This window comes from Notamacropus eugenii, chromosome 6 (assembly GCF_028372415.1).
Source record: "Notamacropus eugenii isolate mMacEug1 chromosome 6, mMacEug1.pri_v2, whole genome shotgun sequence".
NCBI lineage: Eukaryota > Metazoa > Chordata > Mammalia > Diprotodontia > Macropodidae > Notamacropus > Notamacropus eugenii.
The window spans coordinates 67,005,823-67,025,326 of record NC_092877.1 but is presented as its reverse complement, the minus strand read 5'-3'; the positions used below and the strand labels follow the sequence as shown (position 1 = coordinate 67,025,326).

At 40.0% G+C, this 19,504-nt stretch overlaps 1 pseudogene; it reads left to right on the top strand.

Annotated features, from left to right (window-relative positions):
- The first annotated feature begins 17,176 nt into the window (after positions 1 to 17,176).
- On the top strand, positions 17,177 to 19,148 carry LOC140510163 (heat shock cognate 71 kDa protein-like; annotated as a pseudogene).
- The last annotated feature ends 356 nt before the right edge of the window (positions 19,149 to 19,504 follow it).

The window sequence follows — 19,504 nt, the reverse complement described above, 5'->3', positions numbered from 1 at the left end:
AATAGCACCTACCTCCCCGGGCTGTTATGAAGATCAAATGAAGTGATATTTTAAAGTGCTTAGCATGGTACCTGGCACTCTACTATGGCATGTTATGTCTTGGTATGTCTTGGCATGATCTCTCTTTGGTGTTCTCTGTATAATGAGACAGTAGGTAAGGAAACTAGGGATCTGAACTGGGAAACCATCGAGATCCTGGAAAGGGTCACTAAGTGGGGAGGTAGTTCACATGAAACAAATGTCTCCTACTTTACAATTTGCTCCAGTTGTCTGGGGAATTCTCCTTCCTGGAAAAAGGAATACAAAAATCTTCTATTTGGTGGACTTTTATCAAGTTTCCATCTCCTAAGAAGTTGGAATAAAGTCTGTTCCTATTTGATAGTGCACCCTTAACAGTGGCTCCCCAAAAATACTCTTAAGTGACTTGTTTCTCCAGTTTGCAGCTTCATTCTCAAGTTAGAACTTCTAAAACACTCAACAATCCAATATTGATCCAGCTTCCAGAACACAATGACTCATTTCCACGAATGTTTTACTTGTCCTTTAGATGTTATGTGGGCTTTGAAAAGGGACCAAACAGTGAAATGATGTAGTATCCGAATGCATTCCACTCATCATTCACACTCCATACCAGGATGAAGAAAATGGTCCATTTAGTTCAAAATTGGAGAACTATCTTACTTGCGTGACTCTGAGATCTCATTATGATGCAGTTTGAACAGGACATAGACAGTTTGTCCATGCCTTTCTATCTTGGGTATTTCTTGTCCACATCTTTCCATAAATCTCATGTAGGAGAGTTCACATTATGTGATCCTTTCAATGGTAATAGCTCCCCAGGTGACTGCCTAACTTAGAACCATCCAAATAGTGACTGTCACTTTCCTCTTTCTCCCTTTCCTCATCCTGTGCTATATTCCATACGGGAGTGGTTTGTTATTTCCTTCTCTAGCTCATTTTACCAATGAAAAAGGGAGGCAAACAGAGTTAAGTGACTTGCCCAGGGTCACACAGCTAGGAAGTGTCTGAGGCCAGTTTTGAACTCAGGAAGATGAATCTTTCTGATTCCAAACCCAGTGCTCTAATCTACTGTACCATTCAGCTACCCCATTAACTGGCTCAGAATTCTAACCCAGATCCCTTAATTACTAAACCAGTATATTTTAGACAGTATGACTTTGGTCCTTCCAATAAAGTCAAAACTTCAACATAATATTAAGAATGGTACCAAGCTTTCCCATAGGTGAGGCCACTCAGTTCCTTTAGCAGGTACATTCTGGGCCATTGTTTGTCCATATGTCTAGCAATGAGTTCTGAAATTTCTCAGCTTCCTATTCATTTTGATGTGGATTGCACTGGCATATGACCTGCCCCTTCCCAAAGCCCTCTTCCATGGAAATTTTCCTGTTTAAATTGGTGAGTTGGAATCTTGTAATCTTGATACTTTTAATGGCAGCAGCTTTCCAGGCAACTGCTGAACTTAGAACAATCCAGATAGTGCCTTAGTGTCTGCTCTGTCATTTTTATTTTTTCTCTCCCTCCCTACCCTGTGTTGCATTCTATGTCTGACATGTGGAACTCATTTCAGACAATCTTGCAACAGCTGGAGACACTTATCTTTTATAAAAGGGAAGAACAGTGCTATTTTCTTGGTAGATTTGAATTTTGCCCACCTGCCAATAAAATTAATTATTCTATCTTCTGTCTCTTCTCCTTTGCCTTTCTCCCCTTTCTCTTTCTTTTAAAATCTGTCTTCCCACTTCCTTTTCCCTTTTCCTTTTTGCCTTGCCTCTTTCCTTTCCCTTCCCTTCCCTTCCCTCCCCTTCCCTTTTCTTTCCTTCCCTTTCCTCTTCTTCCTCCCCTCCCCTCCTCTTCTCTTCCCTTCTCTTCCCTCCCTTCCTCCTCCTTCCCCTCCTTTCCTCTCCTGTCCTGTCCCGTTCTCTCCTGCCTTGCTTTTCTCTTTTTGTTTTCCTTCCCTTCTCATCCTGTTTCTTGGTTTCCCTAATCTTCCCGTATAGACTTCTGACTATCTATTTGCTTCTCATAATTTCTGTCTGTGCTACTCTTGATGTTGATTTGGTTTTAAACCACCTGATAAAATGTCTTTTCTGCTTGTGATTTCTAGGCATTTATGATTTAGTATCTTATAGAAAACAGTGGTTACGTATATAGTAACTACATATGTACACATATACATATATGTAATAGTAAACAATTTAGCTGTTATACACAATAGTCTAAGGATGAGAGAAATTAAGTGTTTTGACCCACATTACATGTACAGCTGGAACCCAATTCTTCTCAACTTAAGTGGAGCATGCTATCAACTATGCCATGCTGCCTTTAAATTTTGAATAATTTAATGTTTTTCACTGAGATTTCAAGGTAAGGAGGAAACAAATGTAGAGGAGACATCATTTTATCTATTGGAAAGGGCACTTAACTTGGGATAAGAAGAGACCTGGTTTACAATCCAAATCATCAATAGCAGTACTGAATGACACTTGTCCATAGTAATAATTTGCCTACACTTACATCTATCAATTAATAAACATTTGTTAAACAAGTACTATGTGCTAGCCACATGGATATTAAAAGGCAGAGATGGGATTTGAATCCAATTCATCTAACTCCAAAGCTGTAACTCTTTCCATTACCCCAAGCTATTTCTCTAAGCTCCAAGAACTTTATTCCACAACAAAGGAGATGCTAACCACTATGAAATAGCCATTGTTTTGTTTCCCCTCTTATGGAAAGGGGCAGCTGTGTACTTTTCTGGGTGTGTTTATGTAGTGTTTGGGGGCAGGTGGGCAGAGCTGGTTCTGGAAAGGTAAAAGGGCATCACCAATAGATCCAGAGGATCCTAGATATTGAGGGGGCCTGAGAGGTCATCTAGGTTGACTTTTCACCCTCCATTACCTGGCTTGGCCTCACCAGTGACTATCCAGCTTCTCCAAATAACCTTGAGAGACACAAGTATTCCCAGCTACCTACGGTGTGGACCTACCCTTTCCTTTTCTGTTACTTCCTTAGATTTTCATTTTGATCGGGGCAAACTCATCGTCTTTTTCCTCTTTTCTCCTTTTTGTCTTTCAGTAGGGAAGACAGCATCTCACCAGAACAGAAAGACCAAAGGGAACAGTGAGAGAAAGGGGAGAGCCAAATTAAACAAGAGGAAGCTTTAAAAATAAAACTCCTTTTATCCTCCTAAGTTCAGTCTGTTTCTGTTTTCAAAAAGATGAAAACTAGAGGTCTGGGCAGGGATGAAAGGGCTACTATTGGAGGCCTTTGAGAGGCTTTCAGCTGAAGTACAAACTATCAAACAACTTGGCTCTGGCCTTGGACTTTAAAGGAGGAAACTACAGATTTTAAAGTGCAAACTCTGACCATCAGGTCATTGAATACATATTTCACACCAGAAGTGACAAGGAGGCTTTACTGGACAGAACAGCCCAAAATGCACAGCTGTCCAGATGATCCTTCATGTTAAGAATTCTACCAAGAGCTGTAGTGAAAAATGGACTAAACTGGATTGAATTAGATACCTGGATTCAAATCCAGAGTCTGGACTGATGTGAACTTGTTTGGGTGATGATGGATTCAAGTTATCTGATAAAATCTACTCATTACCTCCCCCCTTCCTGGGGCACAGGAATGTCAAATACAGGAAGGTCCTGAGAATTCCATAGCCACCATTAACTGTACCTATGATAAGGGGTGGTCCTCAAAAAGGTCTCTGGGAGAAGAGCAAGATTATACAAAGATCATCCTCTGTTATCTAGTCATTTCCCCATGATGTAGAGGTTAGATGAGGATGAAGCCATGGTAATGGCAGCTGGGGCAAAGTTCACAGAATGTAGAGCTGGGACTGTCATTAGAACATGGAATGATTGAGTTGGAATAAGCCTTAGAACATAGATTACATACAGTCATATCTGATTATTATTCTTGATTATAGTTAGTATAATTCAGAACAAATAAAGGTAGTACAAAATAGGTGGTGGACTAAGTTTGTCCTCAGGCTTGATTCTGCCAACCCCATTTTTAGAATATCAGAGCTGGAAGGAACTTTAGAACATGGAATATAGATAATTATACTTGAAAAAGATCTTAGAAAATAGAACATACCTTGCTAAAAGGAGGAAAGGACCATAGAATATAGAATATGGGACTTTTGAGCTGTAATGGACCTTAGAGATAATATAAACCAAGGTTCTTAACCTGTTTTGCTTAATGCACCACCTTGGCAATCTGATGATACTTACAGACCCTTTCCCAGAATGATGTTTTAAGAGCAGAAAATAAAATACATAGAATTACCAAAAACAAAAACAAAAAACCAAACCTAATTCTATTGAAATGGAGTTATCAAAATTTATTCTTTTAAAAAGAAGTTCAGGGGGGCGGAACCAAGATGGCGGAGTAGAAAGACTCACATACACATAGCTCCGAACCCACAATCCATAGAACATCTGTAAATAGCAACTCACTGCTAATTCTGCAGGACCAGAAGCCACAGAACATTGGAGCGAAGGAGATTTCTGTTCCAGAGGGACCTGCAAACCTCTCGCAAAAGGTCCTTTGTTCCCCGGACTGGGAGCCAAGTAGAGCCCTGCCACGGCTGCGGCACTGAGAGGAGCAGATCCTAGCAGGCTTCAGGGATGGAGTCTCCAGCAGCCAGGCAGGTCCCTCCACCCACAGGTGACAGGGGTTGGTGAGAGGGTCTCTTTGGCGGGTCAAGAGGGGAGTGGGGTGCCCCCATAACTCAGGCCCCCTCGGGAGGCAGAAGCGGAGGTGGGAGCAGACAGGGGCTCCCAAAGCAGGCAGGAGCCTGGATCCATTGTTGAAGGTCTCTGCATAAACCCCCTGAGGGAATGGAGCCTGTGAGGCAGCCCTGCCCTGACCTGAGCATCTGAACTTAATCTCACACTGAATAGCAGCCCTGCTCCCGCCAAAAGCCCTGAGGCTGGAAGCAGCATTTGAATCTCAGACCCCAAGTGCTAGCTGGGAGGATCAGGAGGTGAGGTGGGTGTGAGGAGAATATTCAGAGGTCAAGTCACTGGCTGGGAAAATGCCCAGAAAAGGGAAAAGAAATAAGACTATAGAAGGTTACTTTCTTGGCGAACAGGCATTTCCTCCCTTCCTTTCTGATGAGGAAGAACAATGCTTACCATCAGGCAAAGACACAGAAGTCAAGGCTTCTATATCTCAGCCCACTCAGTGGGCTCAGGCCATGGAAGAGCTCAAAAAGGATTTTGAAAATCAAGTTAGAGAGGTGGAGGAAAAACTGGGAAGAAAAATGAGAAACACGAAGTCAAAGCATGAACAGCAGGTCAGCACCCTGCTAAAGGAGACCCAAAAGAAATGTTGAAGAAAATAACACCTTGAAAAATAGGCTAACTCAATTGGCAAAAGAGGTTCAAAAAGCCAATGAGGAGAAGAATGCTTTCAAAAGCAGAATTAGCCAAATGGAACAGGAGCTTCAAAAGCTCACTGAAGAAAATAGTTCTTTCAAAATTAGAATGGAACAGATGGAGGCTAATGACTTTATGAGAAACCAAGAAATCACAAAACAAAACCAAAAGAATGAAAAAATGGAAGATAATGTGAAATATCTCATTGGAAAAACAACTGACCTGGAAAATAGATCCAGGAGAGAAAATTTAAAAATTGTGGGACTACCTGAAAGCCATGATCAAAAAAAGAGCCTAGACATCATCTTTCATGAAATTATCAAGGAAAACTGCCCTGAGATTCTAGAACCAGAGGGCAAAATAAATATTCAAGGAATCCACAGAACACCGCCTGAAAGAGATCCAAAAAGAGAAACTCCTAGGAACATTGTGGCCAAATTCCAGAGTTCCCAGGTCAAGGAGAAAATATTGCAAGCAGCTAGAAAGAAACAATTCAAGTATTGTGGAAATACAATCAGGATAACACAAGATCTAGCAGCTTCTACATTAAGGGATAGAAGGGCATGGAATAGGATATTTCAGAAGTCAAAGGAACTAGGACTAAAACCAAGAATCACCTACCCAGCAAAACTGAGTATAATACTTCAGGGGAAAAAATGGTCTTTCAATGAAATTGGAGACTTTCAAGCATTCTTGATGAAAAGACCAGAGCTGAAAAGAAAATTTGACTTTCAAACACAAGAATGAAGAGAACCATGAAAAGGTGAACAGCAAAGAGAAGTCATAAGGGACTTACTAAAGCTGAACTGTTTACATTCCTACATGGAAAGACAATATTTGTAACTCTTGAAACTTTTCAGTGTCTGGGTAGTGGGTGGGATTACACACACACACATGCACACACACACACACACATAGAGACAGAGTGCACAGAGGGAACTGAAGAGGATGGGCTCATATCTTAAAAAAATGAAATCAAGCAGTGAGAGAGAAATATATTGGGAGGAGAAAGGGAGAAATGGAATGGGGCAAATTATCTCTCATAAAAGAGGCAAGCAAAAGACTTATCAGTGGAGGGATAAAGAGGGGAGGTGAGAGAAAAACATGAAGTTTACTCTCATCACATTCCACTAAACGAAGGAATAAAATGCACACTCATTTTGGTATGAAAACCTATCTTACAATACAGGAAAGTGGGGGATAAGGTGATAAGCAGGGTGGGAGGGATGATGGAAGGGAGGGCATGGGGAGGAGGGAGCAATTTGAGGTCGACACTCATGGGGAGGGACAGGATCAAAAGAGAATAGAAGTAATGGGGGACAGGGTAGGATGGAGGGAAATATAGTTAGTCTTATGCAACACAACTATTATGGAAGTCATTTGCAAAACTACACAGAATTGGCCTATATTGAATTGCTTGCCTTCCAAAGGGAAGGGGTGGGGAGGGAGGGAGGTAAAGAAGTTGGAACTCAAAGTGTTAGGAACAACTGTCTAGTAATGTTCTTGCCACTAGGAAATAAGAAATACAAGTAAAGGGGTACGGAAAGTTATCTGGCCCTACAGGACAAAAGAGAAGACGGAGACAAGGGCAGAGAGGGATGATAGAAGAGAGAGCAGATTGGTCATAGGGGCAATTAGAATGCTTGGTGTTTGGGGGGGAGGGGACAAAAGGGGAGAAAATTTGGAACCCCAAATTTTGTTAAAATGAATGTTAAAAGTTAAATAAATAAATTAATTTTAAAAAAATAAAATAAAATAAAACAAAAAAATAAATAAAATAAATAAAAAGAAGTTCACAGACTCCAGTTTAATAACACTTGATCTCAGCCAACCCCTTTATTCCTCAAATGAGGCCCAGAGTTCACAAGGATAACAAATGGCAGAACTGGGATGAAAACTTAGGTTTTCTAACTTCATGCAACTTGTCAGAATGCCTTGCTCTCTGAGAGAACAGAAGTGAATCTCAAGTACCATTACCACCCACCTCTCCCAGGCATGACAACCTCAGAAGGATAGCCCCAGGGAAGAGATAACTTTACAGAACCAAAGAATCTCAGAGGTGGAAACAGAAATGATGTTGTCCAAATGATTCCGGAGTACGTCCTCTCTTCTATTATATCCCATCCTGTCCATTTGAATACTTCTAAGCCTGGGGAACTTACTACCTTATGAAGTATCATAGGACTTGAGCCAGACAAATGTGATCCTAATTTTCAAAAAGGAAAAGAGTATACATTTTCAAACTATACGCTAATAAATTTTAATGTCAGTTCTTACTAGAATTACAAAGGATACTCTGCAAGCTATTGGAAGGCAAGAGGATAACCGTCATGAGGTTTCAGGGGTTCTTCAAGAACAGATTATGATGGATTAACCTCATTTCCTTTCTTGATAGGGATAATAAACATGTATATAAAGAGATTTTTGTAAATATAGCATATGTGAATCTCAATAAATCATCTGATAAAGACTCATAGTATATCCTTATGGACAAAATAGAGATGTGGACTGATAAGACAGACAGATTCAGAATTGATTGCACCTAAAAAGTAATGATTAATGGATCACTGTCATCTTGAAGGGAAATCAATAGTGGAAGGCCATAGAAACTTTGACATCATGCTGTTCAACATTTTTATTAATGATTTGGATAAAAACATAGCATGCTTTATGGATGACATAATGCTATAAGAAATAGGTGATAAGTCAGGATCCAAAGACTCTGCAAAATTCCTGAAATAATGATTTTTGATCTAATAAAATAAAATCAGCAGGAGATAAATACAAAGTCTGATACTTGTTTTCAAAAATTCAAGTGGTCAAGGAATATGGATTTGTTGCCAGACGATAGTGTATGAGAAAATGTAGGGAATTTTAGGGACAAAAAAGCTTAATATGAGTCAACACTGTGTCATGCAGCTATGAGAAATGATTCATTTGAACCCCTACTTTATTCCAATTACTATTAATCAGTTCAATATTATTCTGTAGGGGTAGCGATTATAAGTTCTGCATACTGGGCCCCAGAGCTATGAACTGCAGGTTGTAAGTTCACTTGCTTAATTGTAGGAGTCTAATTACAGGCCTTCTACCCTTGTTTTGCCTTGTCATGATGACCAAGCCCAGTGTGGCAGAGGTGACTCAATTACATGGAAAGTCCCTCAACTTATTTTTGTACCTTTGGACCACTTTCTCTTGTCCGGCATGAGCAGGTAACCATCTTACAACCACTTAGTCAGTGGAAATGTCCTGTGCTTTTGTCCAACCTGAGGTCTCCCACTCCTAACATAACATTTCTAGCTGATACATCCTTTTTTAGACCTTCATGCAAAGTCTATTAATGAATGGGATTCTGTATTTTGTTTAGCCTCTTGAGGTCTCATGTATCAAATCTCTTATCAATTCTTATAAAAATAAGACCCTGGGGAAAAGGGGGCATCTAAGATGATGAGGAAGATCTGAGCTCCAAGTCATTAGAGGGGACCATGGACACTTTAACAAAGTACCTTGGGCTTAGAGCTCTGCCTCAGTGGTTTTTCTTGCAGATTGGGCAGATATAATCCCTACATAGCCTAATTTCTAATATCAAGCTACATTAATGAAAGAACAGTGTTTATGTGGAAGGATACGCTAAGACCACTGTTCATGGCTCTGTTCATAGTATGTGTGGATACCATTTTTAGTTATTGGCACCACAATATGGGGAAGTCCCTGACAAACCAGAATGTCTCAGAGGAATTGACTGGAAGGGTGAGGCAAACTGAAACTGCCCCATATATTAGTTGGAATATATAGAATTACTTGGAAAAATTGGGGGTGTTTAGCATGGAAAACCTTAAGGGAACATACTAAAGATAGGGACTAGATCTGTAATTTCATTCAAATTGGGAACTCTCAGGAGATGAAAGGCCAGCACTTTCTTTGCATCTCATAGTCTTAGAAAGCTGCCAAGAGCACAGAGAGGTTAAGCAACTTGCCCAGGGTCACCCAGTTAGTATATGCCAGAGGCAAGACTTAAACCCAGGTCTTCCTGGCTTTGAGGAAGGTTCTCAATCAACTATACCATATTGTCTGTTTGACATCATAGCTATCTCCAAACATTTAAATTACTGCTATGAAGAAGAGGAAATTCCTTTGCATAGCCCCAGATAGTAAGAAGTTGCAGTCATGAATAATGACTTCCATCCCTATTTCACTGAAGACCTTCCATTAGAGGTTGGTAATCATTGATAGTGGCTATTATAATGGCTGCTCATGTCCTGTCCCAGAATTTATTGTGTAACCTTGCACAACTTAACCTCTGCCTGCCCTGGTTTCCACAACTTTAAAATGGGGATAATCATAGTAGCCTACTCCCAGAGTTGTTATGAGAATTAAATGAGATAATTTTTGTAAAGTGCTTAACACAAGGGTAGATGTTTAATAAATGTTTGTTTCTTTCCATCCTAAAGAGTAGTTGCCAGTATTTTGTATGGGCTTTTTATAAGTAAATTTGTACAAATATGAGGAACAAGAATCCTAGAAGATGAAAATGCATGGAGAATTACATTCTCTAACAGTGGAAGGAGTAACCCTGGATGAGATCGCTGATCTAGCTAAGTAAGGAGTCGACATGAATATAAATAAAATCCCAATAAAACAGCTGTAACAATGGTAATTATTATTCGCCAAGTTCATACCTCACACTCCTAGGGATCCAGCAGTTTCAGGCACTATTTAGAAGCACATGTTGGATGGAGTCAATATTTCCCCACTGCCTTTGTCTCAAAGGTCTCTTGCAGCTCTATGACATGACGTGATTTTGTTAATGCAGTTTCTTGAAATGTCTTTTCCTCTCTCTCATTTCCCTGACTATTAAATCTTGCTCTGCACGGCTCACAAATGACAGGCCTGTGAAGATGGTCCCAAGGAAAGGACAATTCCATGTTTACAATACCCCAAGCCCTCATACATTTCACTGAGGCCACACATATATCTATTTTCATGGCTTTTTGCCTTATAATCTAGCTTCCCTCTCCATGTACTGTTATCTTATAGCATAGCTTCCCTATGCAGGCATTACTATGTCTCCTGTTTTCTGATTCACTATAGACACAACAACGTCCTTGGGGCAGACAGAGGTCATTGACTTTAGGAGGTGCAGAGGATAGTCAATTTGCTATTTGAGAGGGGTGGGAGTGGAACTGAGGCTAAGAGGTGTCATTTGTCAGCTGAACTCAGAAGAAGAGCCATCAAGATTCTATTACTTCTTCAATTGTGTTCTGAGTGTTTTGGGAGAGACCAGGAATGATTTGCTCTAAGAACATTCCTGAATCTCCTTCCAGGGGTTCTTGACTATCTCTTGGCAGTCTATGAAACTCTTCTTGGCGTAATTTTTAAGTGAATAAAAATAACCTTCATAGGAATATGATACAAAGGAAATCAATCATATTGAAATAAAATTATTATAATAATTATTATTAAAATCATAGACCTCAGGTGAAGAAGCACTTGTTGCCAATCCCACTGGTGGTAGGGCTAACTTTTGGGGCTTGATCATACAAAAATAGAGCTAACAAAGGTGAGCTAAAGGTGTGAAAGGGGAAAAATTATAGAAGATATTATGTTGCAGTGAAAAGATCCCTGGCCTGGGATTTAGGGCTGACCTTGGCTTCTCATGGCTGCTCTATTATTTCTCCACTGTTTGTTGTAGTGTGAATCACTTTATGAACCTCAGTTTCTTTACTGTAGAATAAGGATAATATTATTTTTCAGAGATGTTGCTTTCAGGAAATGCATTGGTAAACTTTGTGTGTATAAATTCTATAACTATATAAATACTTAATATTCCAACATTGGAATGGATTTCTGGAATTAAGAAATAAGATTACATGGCCAAAACAGTGGTATGTCAGTAAGTGTTTAACAACCAGTTCTCCAAAACAAAAATGTCCCACAACATACGTTCCAGCTTAATTCTCCATCACTTTCTCAAGTCTAGACAATTAACAGAACAAATAAGAGTTGTGATTTATCAATTTCCAGAATGTAAATGCTCATGCCAAAAATTTAACAATCTTGAGAGTGAATTCAAACTAGTTCCATTACACCCTTGCATCCTAAAGCTTGGTTTAGAGGAATTGACCAAGATGAGTGTTGAATTATACTCCAAGATTCCCTACCATTAAATCCCTTCTTCCATCATGCTTACAGAGCACCAGAAACCATCACCAATGAAGAGTCATGATGTGTAGCTTGATATGTCTTCCTAATAATTTCTGATAAGTTCACACTGTTTTAAAGGCATTTTCACATATATTATCTCATCTTAATTTCACAATGACCTTCTGCTATAGTCAAGTGCGGTATTATTAACTCCATGTTGCAGAAGAGGAAATTTAGCCTCAGAGAATTTTGAGTGTCTAGCCCAAGACACTAAGCAATAGAATCTCCAAACAAACCCAGGGCTGCTCCCAAGCCAGGACAACTTGAATTATCCCACACTGTATCCTGGGGTCATCATTTCCAATGCAAGTGCCTATGGGAAGGTTAAAGCATGGATCTGTTTTCAGGAATTAATATCTCAGCACTATTAAATAAGACTTTTAGATGTGACGTTGGATAGAGTGCTGAACATCAGGAGGATCTGAGCTGAAATCCAACCTTAGATACTTACTGATTGTGACCCTTAGAAAGTTCTTCAACCTTTCTCTGCCTCAATTCCATCACCTGTGAAATGTGAATAAGACTCAACTGCTCATTTTATAGAAACTTAGGGTTGAATAGGTCTTAGAGGTCATCTACTCCAAACTCTATTTCACAGACTGATTAACTGAGACCTTGAACATAACACAGTGCTTTGCATATAACAGGTACTGAATAAGTATTTATTATATTGGATTAGAACTCAGTTCTCTTGACTCCAATTCTATTTCCAATATCACTAGTCTCTCATCTGTCACTTAGTAATTGTGTAATGCTGGGAAAATCACTTCCTCCTTCTGATGGTCAGATGTAACAAGACAGGGTTCTACTAGATGATGTCCAAGACCAATCTCAGCTCCAATGTTTATGATCTTATGGATCTAAGTAAAGATACATGACCACTGACTTCTGCCCTTCTGAAGAAGTAGTTTCTATCATCATAGCCATTGTATCTCACATTCTTCTGGGCTCAATGATGTCCCCAAAGCACATAAGGCAAGATCTTATGATGTCATGTTACTGGACAAAGATGCCTGGGATGGCAGGGCAAGGACCTGGGGAAAATACACAAACTACAGGTCACCTTACTTGTCCAAGGGCTAAGGTCCAGTAATTCTCCTGGACCCCCTGACCATAGTGTTAAAGTAAAAGAAGCTAAGATATGGAGTCCCAAATCTATCACTATGTGGCCTCTGAAAATAGTTAAGCATGGAAATAGGGACTGGCCTTGTGATTTCATTGATGTGGGCAACTCCAAGATGGGGCAACTACCTTTACCAAGGCAGGTCCACACCATCTCTACCATTTATATTTTTAAAGAGTAAAAGTTAGAAATCACAATTGTACTATTTACCTCATAGCCTGATTTTTGGAAAGTACTTTATAAATCACCATAGAAGTTTAGAGTTGGAGAAGAATTTAGGCCTCTGTTAGAATGTAAGCTACTTGAGAGCAAAACTATTTTTTTTCTTTCTTTATAACCCCAGCACATATCACAGTTTCTGGCACACAGGAGGTACTTAATTAATGCTTGTTAACTGATTGGTCTTATTGGCCAATCCAACCTATATCTAAAAATAAAGCCCCCTCTAACATGCCCCCAAAGTAGTATCCACTCTTGACTTAGAGACCTCCAAGAAAGAGGATGCCTCTCTCTTTTTAGGAAGACTTTAGGAAGTTGTTTACTTCAATTGATAATTTGTTTTTTCCTGACATCAGGGCTAAATTGTCCTCTCTGAAACTTCCACCTATTTCTTCTGGCTGTGCCCTCTTGGGGTCATGCAAAACAAGTGTCCTTTCTTCTGCACGTGACAGTCCTTAAAAGATGAAGACAGCTGTTTCCACCCTGAAGTTTTCTTCTTCAGGCTAAACATTCCCAGGTCCTTCAGCCAATCATTACATGACATGGTTTTTCAGCATTCTGGTTGTACCTGTCAGGACACTCTTCACAGTTTACCAGTATCCTTCCTAACTCATAGTGCCCAGGATGGAACACTTCAGATGAGGTGTGATAAAAGTAGAGTACAGTGAGACTACCACCTCCCTGCTTCTGAAAACCATGTATCTCTGAATGTAGCCTAAAATCACAGGCTGCTTCGTCATGTTGCTGACTCAAGTTGAGCTCATGGGCCACTAAAACCCTCAGATCTTTTTGAGAATAGCTACTCTCTAATCATATCGCCTCATCTTGCACATTTGAGTTGATTTACTGTATCCAGGTGTAAAAGTTTGCATTTGTCAATATTGATTTTCATCTTTTTAAATTCAGCTCAATGCTCTGACCTCTCAGTGTCCTTTGGGACCCTGTCCCTGTCATTCAATGTATTGGCTCTTCCTTTTAGCTTCATGTTGTCTGTAGATTTAATGAGTATGCCATCTATCCCTTAATGCATATCATTGGATAAAGTGTTAAATGGCACAGATCTTTGGGAAAGTCCAAGTCATACCTTTAGCCATGTTGACTTTGAACCATCAACAGCTACTCTTTAAGTCCAGCCAGGGAACCAGTTAAAAATCCATCTAATTGCATTCTTGGCAAATTCACATCCCTTGATTTTATCCACAATAATAATAAAATATATAATATATAAAATAAAAAAATAATAATAATAAAAAATATTTTAGTTTTGCTAAAATCTATGTAAACTGTATCCACAGATTTCCCCTCATCTTCAGGAATCCTTCATAGGGATAGGGAAGTTATTTTGACATGACCTGGTCTTGATGAAACCATTTGGTTCTTTATCTACTTCTCTTTCAAGATGTTCAGCACCTCAGACAAATGTACTTCTATTCATCTAGCTATCCATCTATTGCATTTATTTATTCCCTAGGTCTGCTTCTTATCTTAGTGAGAAATTCTCTAATGTAGGAAATTCCACCATGAATGCGTACTAGCATTTTGTCCTAGAAATAAGCTATGGCAAGAGATGCAAATGTTAGAGCTACCCAAAAGACAATGTGGCTTAAAAGGATGGAATACTGGAGTCAGGAAGGTCTGAGCTAAAATCTCACCTTTCAATCTGATTAGCTATGGGCAAGTGATTTCACCTGAGTCTCAGTTTCCTGACTTTGTTAAAATGAAGAGAGTAATATCTGATGTCTATCTTGTAGTATTTTTGAATCTTAATAAATGAATACAAAGAGCTTTGAAAACTTTAGAGTACCATATAAATTTGAGTTATTAATATTACTACCCCTATGTTGCCCTAGAAATATAGTTATAGAAATTGTAAGTAGAAGGGACAGGTTTCTAACCGAGCTCTCTACTTTCAACCCATACTGTGTTGCCCATGAGAAAGCCTTTGCAAAGAAAGTTTGAAGCTATCTATTTCCATCTTGAAATTACACCCCCTTCTCACCATCTACTCTCCTGCATTAGGGATAAAACAGTAGAGAAAAAATACAATTAATGTCTGAGCATTGATCGCCCCATGATTCCATAAGCCCATGACATGGTTGGCCTCCCCCTACCCGTTCTACTGACAAACAAAAATCCAAAGTAGAGTTTCTTAGAAAACAGGTCCTCACAAAGGAAAATGTCAATACCAGCAGGAAAGCCCATAAAATACATCACCTGCATTGGCATAAGAATAATGCTGTGAGCACAGCAGGATGGGATGATAATCAAGGTATCCTGGAGACAATATGGGCTTTCAAAGCCTTTATTCCATCTAAGAAGGAGAGGGCATTTTGCACTAGGGGAGTCATACAGAGGCTTTAGCACTGTCTGTGCCTCACCACCTGACAGCAGTTCCTCCCTACAAATGACAGACAATTGATTTAATAATTCAGGACCTTTGGCAGTGTATGCCTGGCAAAACAGGATCCCATCCCATCTTTTTCTCCTGCAGCAAAGTAGATAGAAGTCTAGTCTTGGAGTCAGGGAGGTCTAGGTTAAAGTCCTTTCTCTGACACACTGGTTACTTAATCTCTCCATGCTCCAGGCATCTAAGACAGTATGTTAGAGAAGTATTGAAGACTGACATCAGTGAAGGGAGTTTCCGTACAAGAAGTTCTCGATAAGATAAACTCACAGGTCTGCACCAAACAAACAAACCAAAAGGATCATACAAAAACATATTTTTCTTCATTTCTTCTAGGTAAAGGCAGCTCAGTGTATTAAAATAATTCCAGACTGAGGCCAGGAAACCTGAGTTCCATTTCTTTATCTATCATCCAAGGAGAGAAGTCACTGAATCCTCCTCTCCTCTCCTCTCCTGTCTCTATCTATCACTAGATAGAGTAAACCATTTAACCGCTGTCAATTTCTTCATACAGAGTTGAGATAATGACCCCTGTTCTGCCTATCTATAAAGGTTATTGTAGTGTTCTACTGGGTACATGCATATTAATTCAATGTGTAAATTGCAAAATGCTATGTGGATAAAATATGCCTTTATCCTTTGCTGATCTCATGTTGGTCAGGTGGGACAGAAGATATCCTCTCCATAAATGGAGATGAGCAGTGCAAACTGATAGTTACTACCTAAATACTTCTACCATCAGTCTTCTGTCATACTGTCCTGGTCCAGAAATTCCCACTATTAAAGTTAAACTCATGGGCCATACTCCAGAAAGAATGGTTTAGCAGGATGGTTCCTGCTAAAATAATAATATATAAACAGAATTAATCCCTTACATACCCCTCATACTTTTTCAGAGTGTCTTCATATGATTTGGATTTCCCAATAAAACTCTGAGACAGGATTGGCTTTATCTTTTTTCTTCTTACTTACACCACTAGTGACAGCAACAGCTCTCACTGGATTCTGTCTGTATATGTTATCTCCCTTGATGGAGGGAAGGAACTATTCTCTTCATGTCCTATCCTAGCACTTAGCATAGTGCCTGGTACATAGTAGGTATTTGAAGGCAGGTCAATTTTGTCTTTCTTTGTAATATCTTATTACTTAGCACTATGCTTGACATATACTAAGAGTATAATATCTTCTTATTGTGTAACTGCTTAACAAATGTTTTTTTGATGGATTGATTATCTCCTAATGACAGAATCAATGCATTTCAAAATTGGAAATTTTGATTGGGCATAACCCCACCCCCATGAATAAATAATTACCTTCATTAGTCTACCAGCTGACAAAATTAATTTAAAACAAAAGTATTTAACAAAATAACTTCCTAAGCAAAGTAGCAATGAAATATTTCCCCTGTGATTCTGGGTCATAGCCTCTCACAAATATACATATTCTCTATGAGAAGAATGGACATATGCAGGAGACACATGTAAAGAGACATAGAAGGGCAACTCCTCTGATACTGCTGAACCATTGATGATTTTTGGTGGTGTTTTGAGGCTGATGTCTCTGGTCCACTCCTTACTGGTTTAGTGTTCCCAGTAGTCTGTGCGAAGAATTGATCCTTTCTGGCTTAGCATGACTGCTGCACATCTGACCTCATGGTTGCTATGGATAGCTGTTAAGTACATCTTTAGTTGGAAGGGGTAAAAACCAAAGAATCTCTATTTCTCTTTTGAAAAGAAAATGAGGTTACTCAGCACAGCAGCAGCTCTTCTTTCTCCACAGCGGTCAGCTACAACCCCTGACTCCCCAGCAACCATGTTGAAGGGACCTGTAGTTGGCATTGATCTTGGCACCACTTACTCCTGTGTGGGAGTCTTCCAACATGGGAAAGTGGAGATCATTGCTAATGACCAAGGAAACAGGACCACCCCCAGCTATGTTGTCTTCACTGACACAGAACATTTAGTTGGTGATGCTGCAAAGAATCAAGTTGCAATGAACCCCACCAATACAGTTTTTGATGCCAAACGTCTGACTGGTTGCAGATTTGATGATGCAGTTGTACAGTCAGACATGAAGCACTAGCCTTTTACAGTGGTGAATGATGCAGGGAGGCCTAAGGTCCAAGTGGAGTTCAAAGGGGAGACCAAAAGTTTCTATCCAGAGGAAGTGTCTTCTATGGTTTTGACCAAGATGAAAGAAATTGCTGAAGCTTACCTTGGGAAGACCGTCGCAAATGCTGTTGTCACAGTGCCAGCCTATTTCAACGATTCCCAACATCAGGCCACCAAAGATGCTGGAACCATCTCTGGTCTCAATGTACTCCGAATCACCAATGAGCCAACTGCTGCTGCTATTGCTTATGGCTTGGACAAAAAGGTTGATGCCGAGAGAAATGTGTTGATCTTTGACCTTGGAGGTGGTACTTTCGATGTCTCCATTCTTACCATTGAAGATGGCATCTTTGAGGTCAAGTCCGCAGCTGGGGACATCCACTTGGGTGGGGAGGACTTTGACAGCCAAATGGTCAACCATTTCATTGCAGAGTTCAAGCGAAAACACAAGAAGGACATCAGTGAGAACAAGAGGGCTGTTTTCCGTCTTCACACCGCTTGTGAATGTGCAAAACGCACCCTCTCTTCTAGTACCCAGGCCAGTACTGAGATTGACTCCCTCTATGAAGGTATTGACTTCTATACATCAATCACTAGAGCCCGTTTCGAAAAGCTGAATGCTGATCTCTTCCGTGGCACACTGGACCCTGTGGAAAAGGCCTTAAGAGATGCCAAGCTAGATAAATCACAGATTCATGACATCATCCTAGTGGGTGGTTCCACTCGAATTCGGAAAATCCAGAAGCTTTTGCAAGACTTCTTCAATGGCAAGGAGCTCAACGAGCGTATCACTCCTGATGAGGCTGTTGCTTATGGTGCAGCTGTCCAGGCTGCCATTTTGTCTGGAGATAAATCTGAGAATGTGCAGGACTTGGTGCTGTTGGATGTCACTCCTCTTTCCCTTGAAATTGAAACTGCTGGTGGAGTTATGACTGTTCTGATCAAACATAATACCACCATCCCCACCAAGCAGACACACACATTTACCACCTATTCGGACAACTAACCTGGTATGCTTATTCAGGTTTATGAAGGTGAGAGGGCAATGACAAAGGATAACAACCTGTTTGGCAAATTTGAGCTTACAGGAATCCCCCCAGCACCCAGAGATATTCCTCAGATTGAAGTAACATTTGACATTGATGGAAATGGCATTCTCAGTTTTTCTGCTGTGGATAAGAGCACAGGCAAGGAGAACAAGATTACTTTCACCAATGATAAAGGATGTCTGAGCAAGGAAGACATTGAGTGTATGGTCCAGGAGGCTGAGAAATACAAGGCTGAGGATGAGAAGCAAAGAGACAAGGTGTCTTCCAAGAATTCTCTTGAATCTTATGCTTTCAACATGAAAGCTACCGTGGAGGATGAAAAACTGCAAGGCAAAATTGGTGATGAAGACAAACAGAAGATCCTTGACAAATGTAATGAAATAATCAACTGGCTGGATAAGAACCAGACTGCTGAGAAGGAAGAATTTGAGCATCAGCAGAAAGAGTTGGAGAAGGTCTGCAACCCCATCATTACCAAGCTGTACCAGAGTGCAGGGGGCATGCCAGGAGGCATGCCTGGTGGATTCCCAGGGGGTGAAGCAGCCCCATCTGGAGGTGCTTCTTCTGGACCCACAATTGAAGAGGTGGACTAAACAACAGAAGAAAGAGCATTCCACGCAGCTTTTCCAAAAATTGAAGGACTCAAAATTTGTAGCCAAGGCAGTAGCAGTTTAAAAGTAACATTTAAGCTACTGAGTAATCTGGGCATTCTGAATACTTGAATGTGTGCAGAGGGGAGAGAAGTGAACAACATTGCACTTTATCAGTACTGTAAACAAGTGGAAATTCAATTCTTGTCCTGGAGAATAAAAATTATTTAAAATTGGCACCATTAAAAAAAAGAAAAGAAGAAGAGAAGGAAGAGGAAGAGAAAAGAATAAGACAACTTGAACACATCCAGGCATCAGACTGGAGGGGAACAGGGAGAGAGACACCTTCCTGCATCTGTGTATTCTTACTTGAACTACCTGACAACAGTT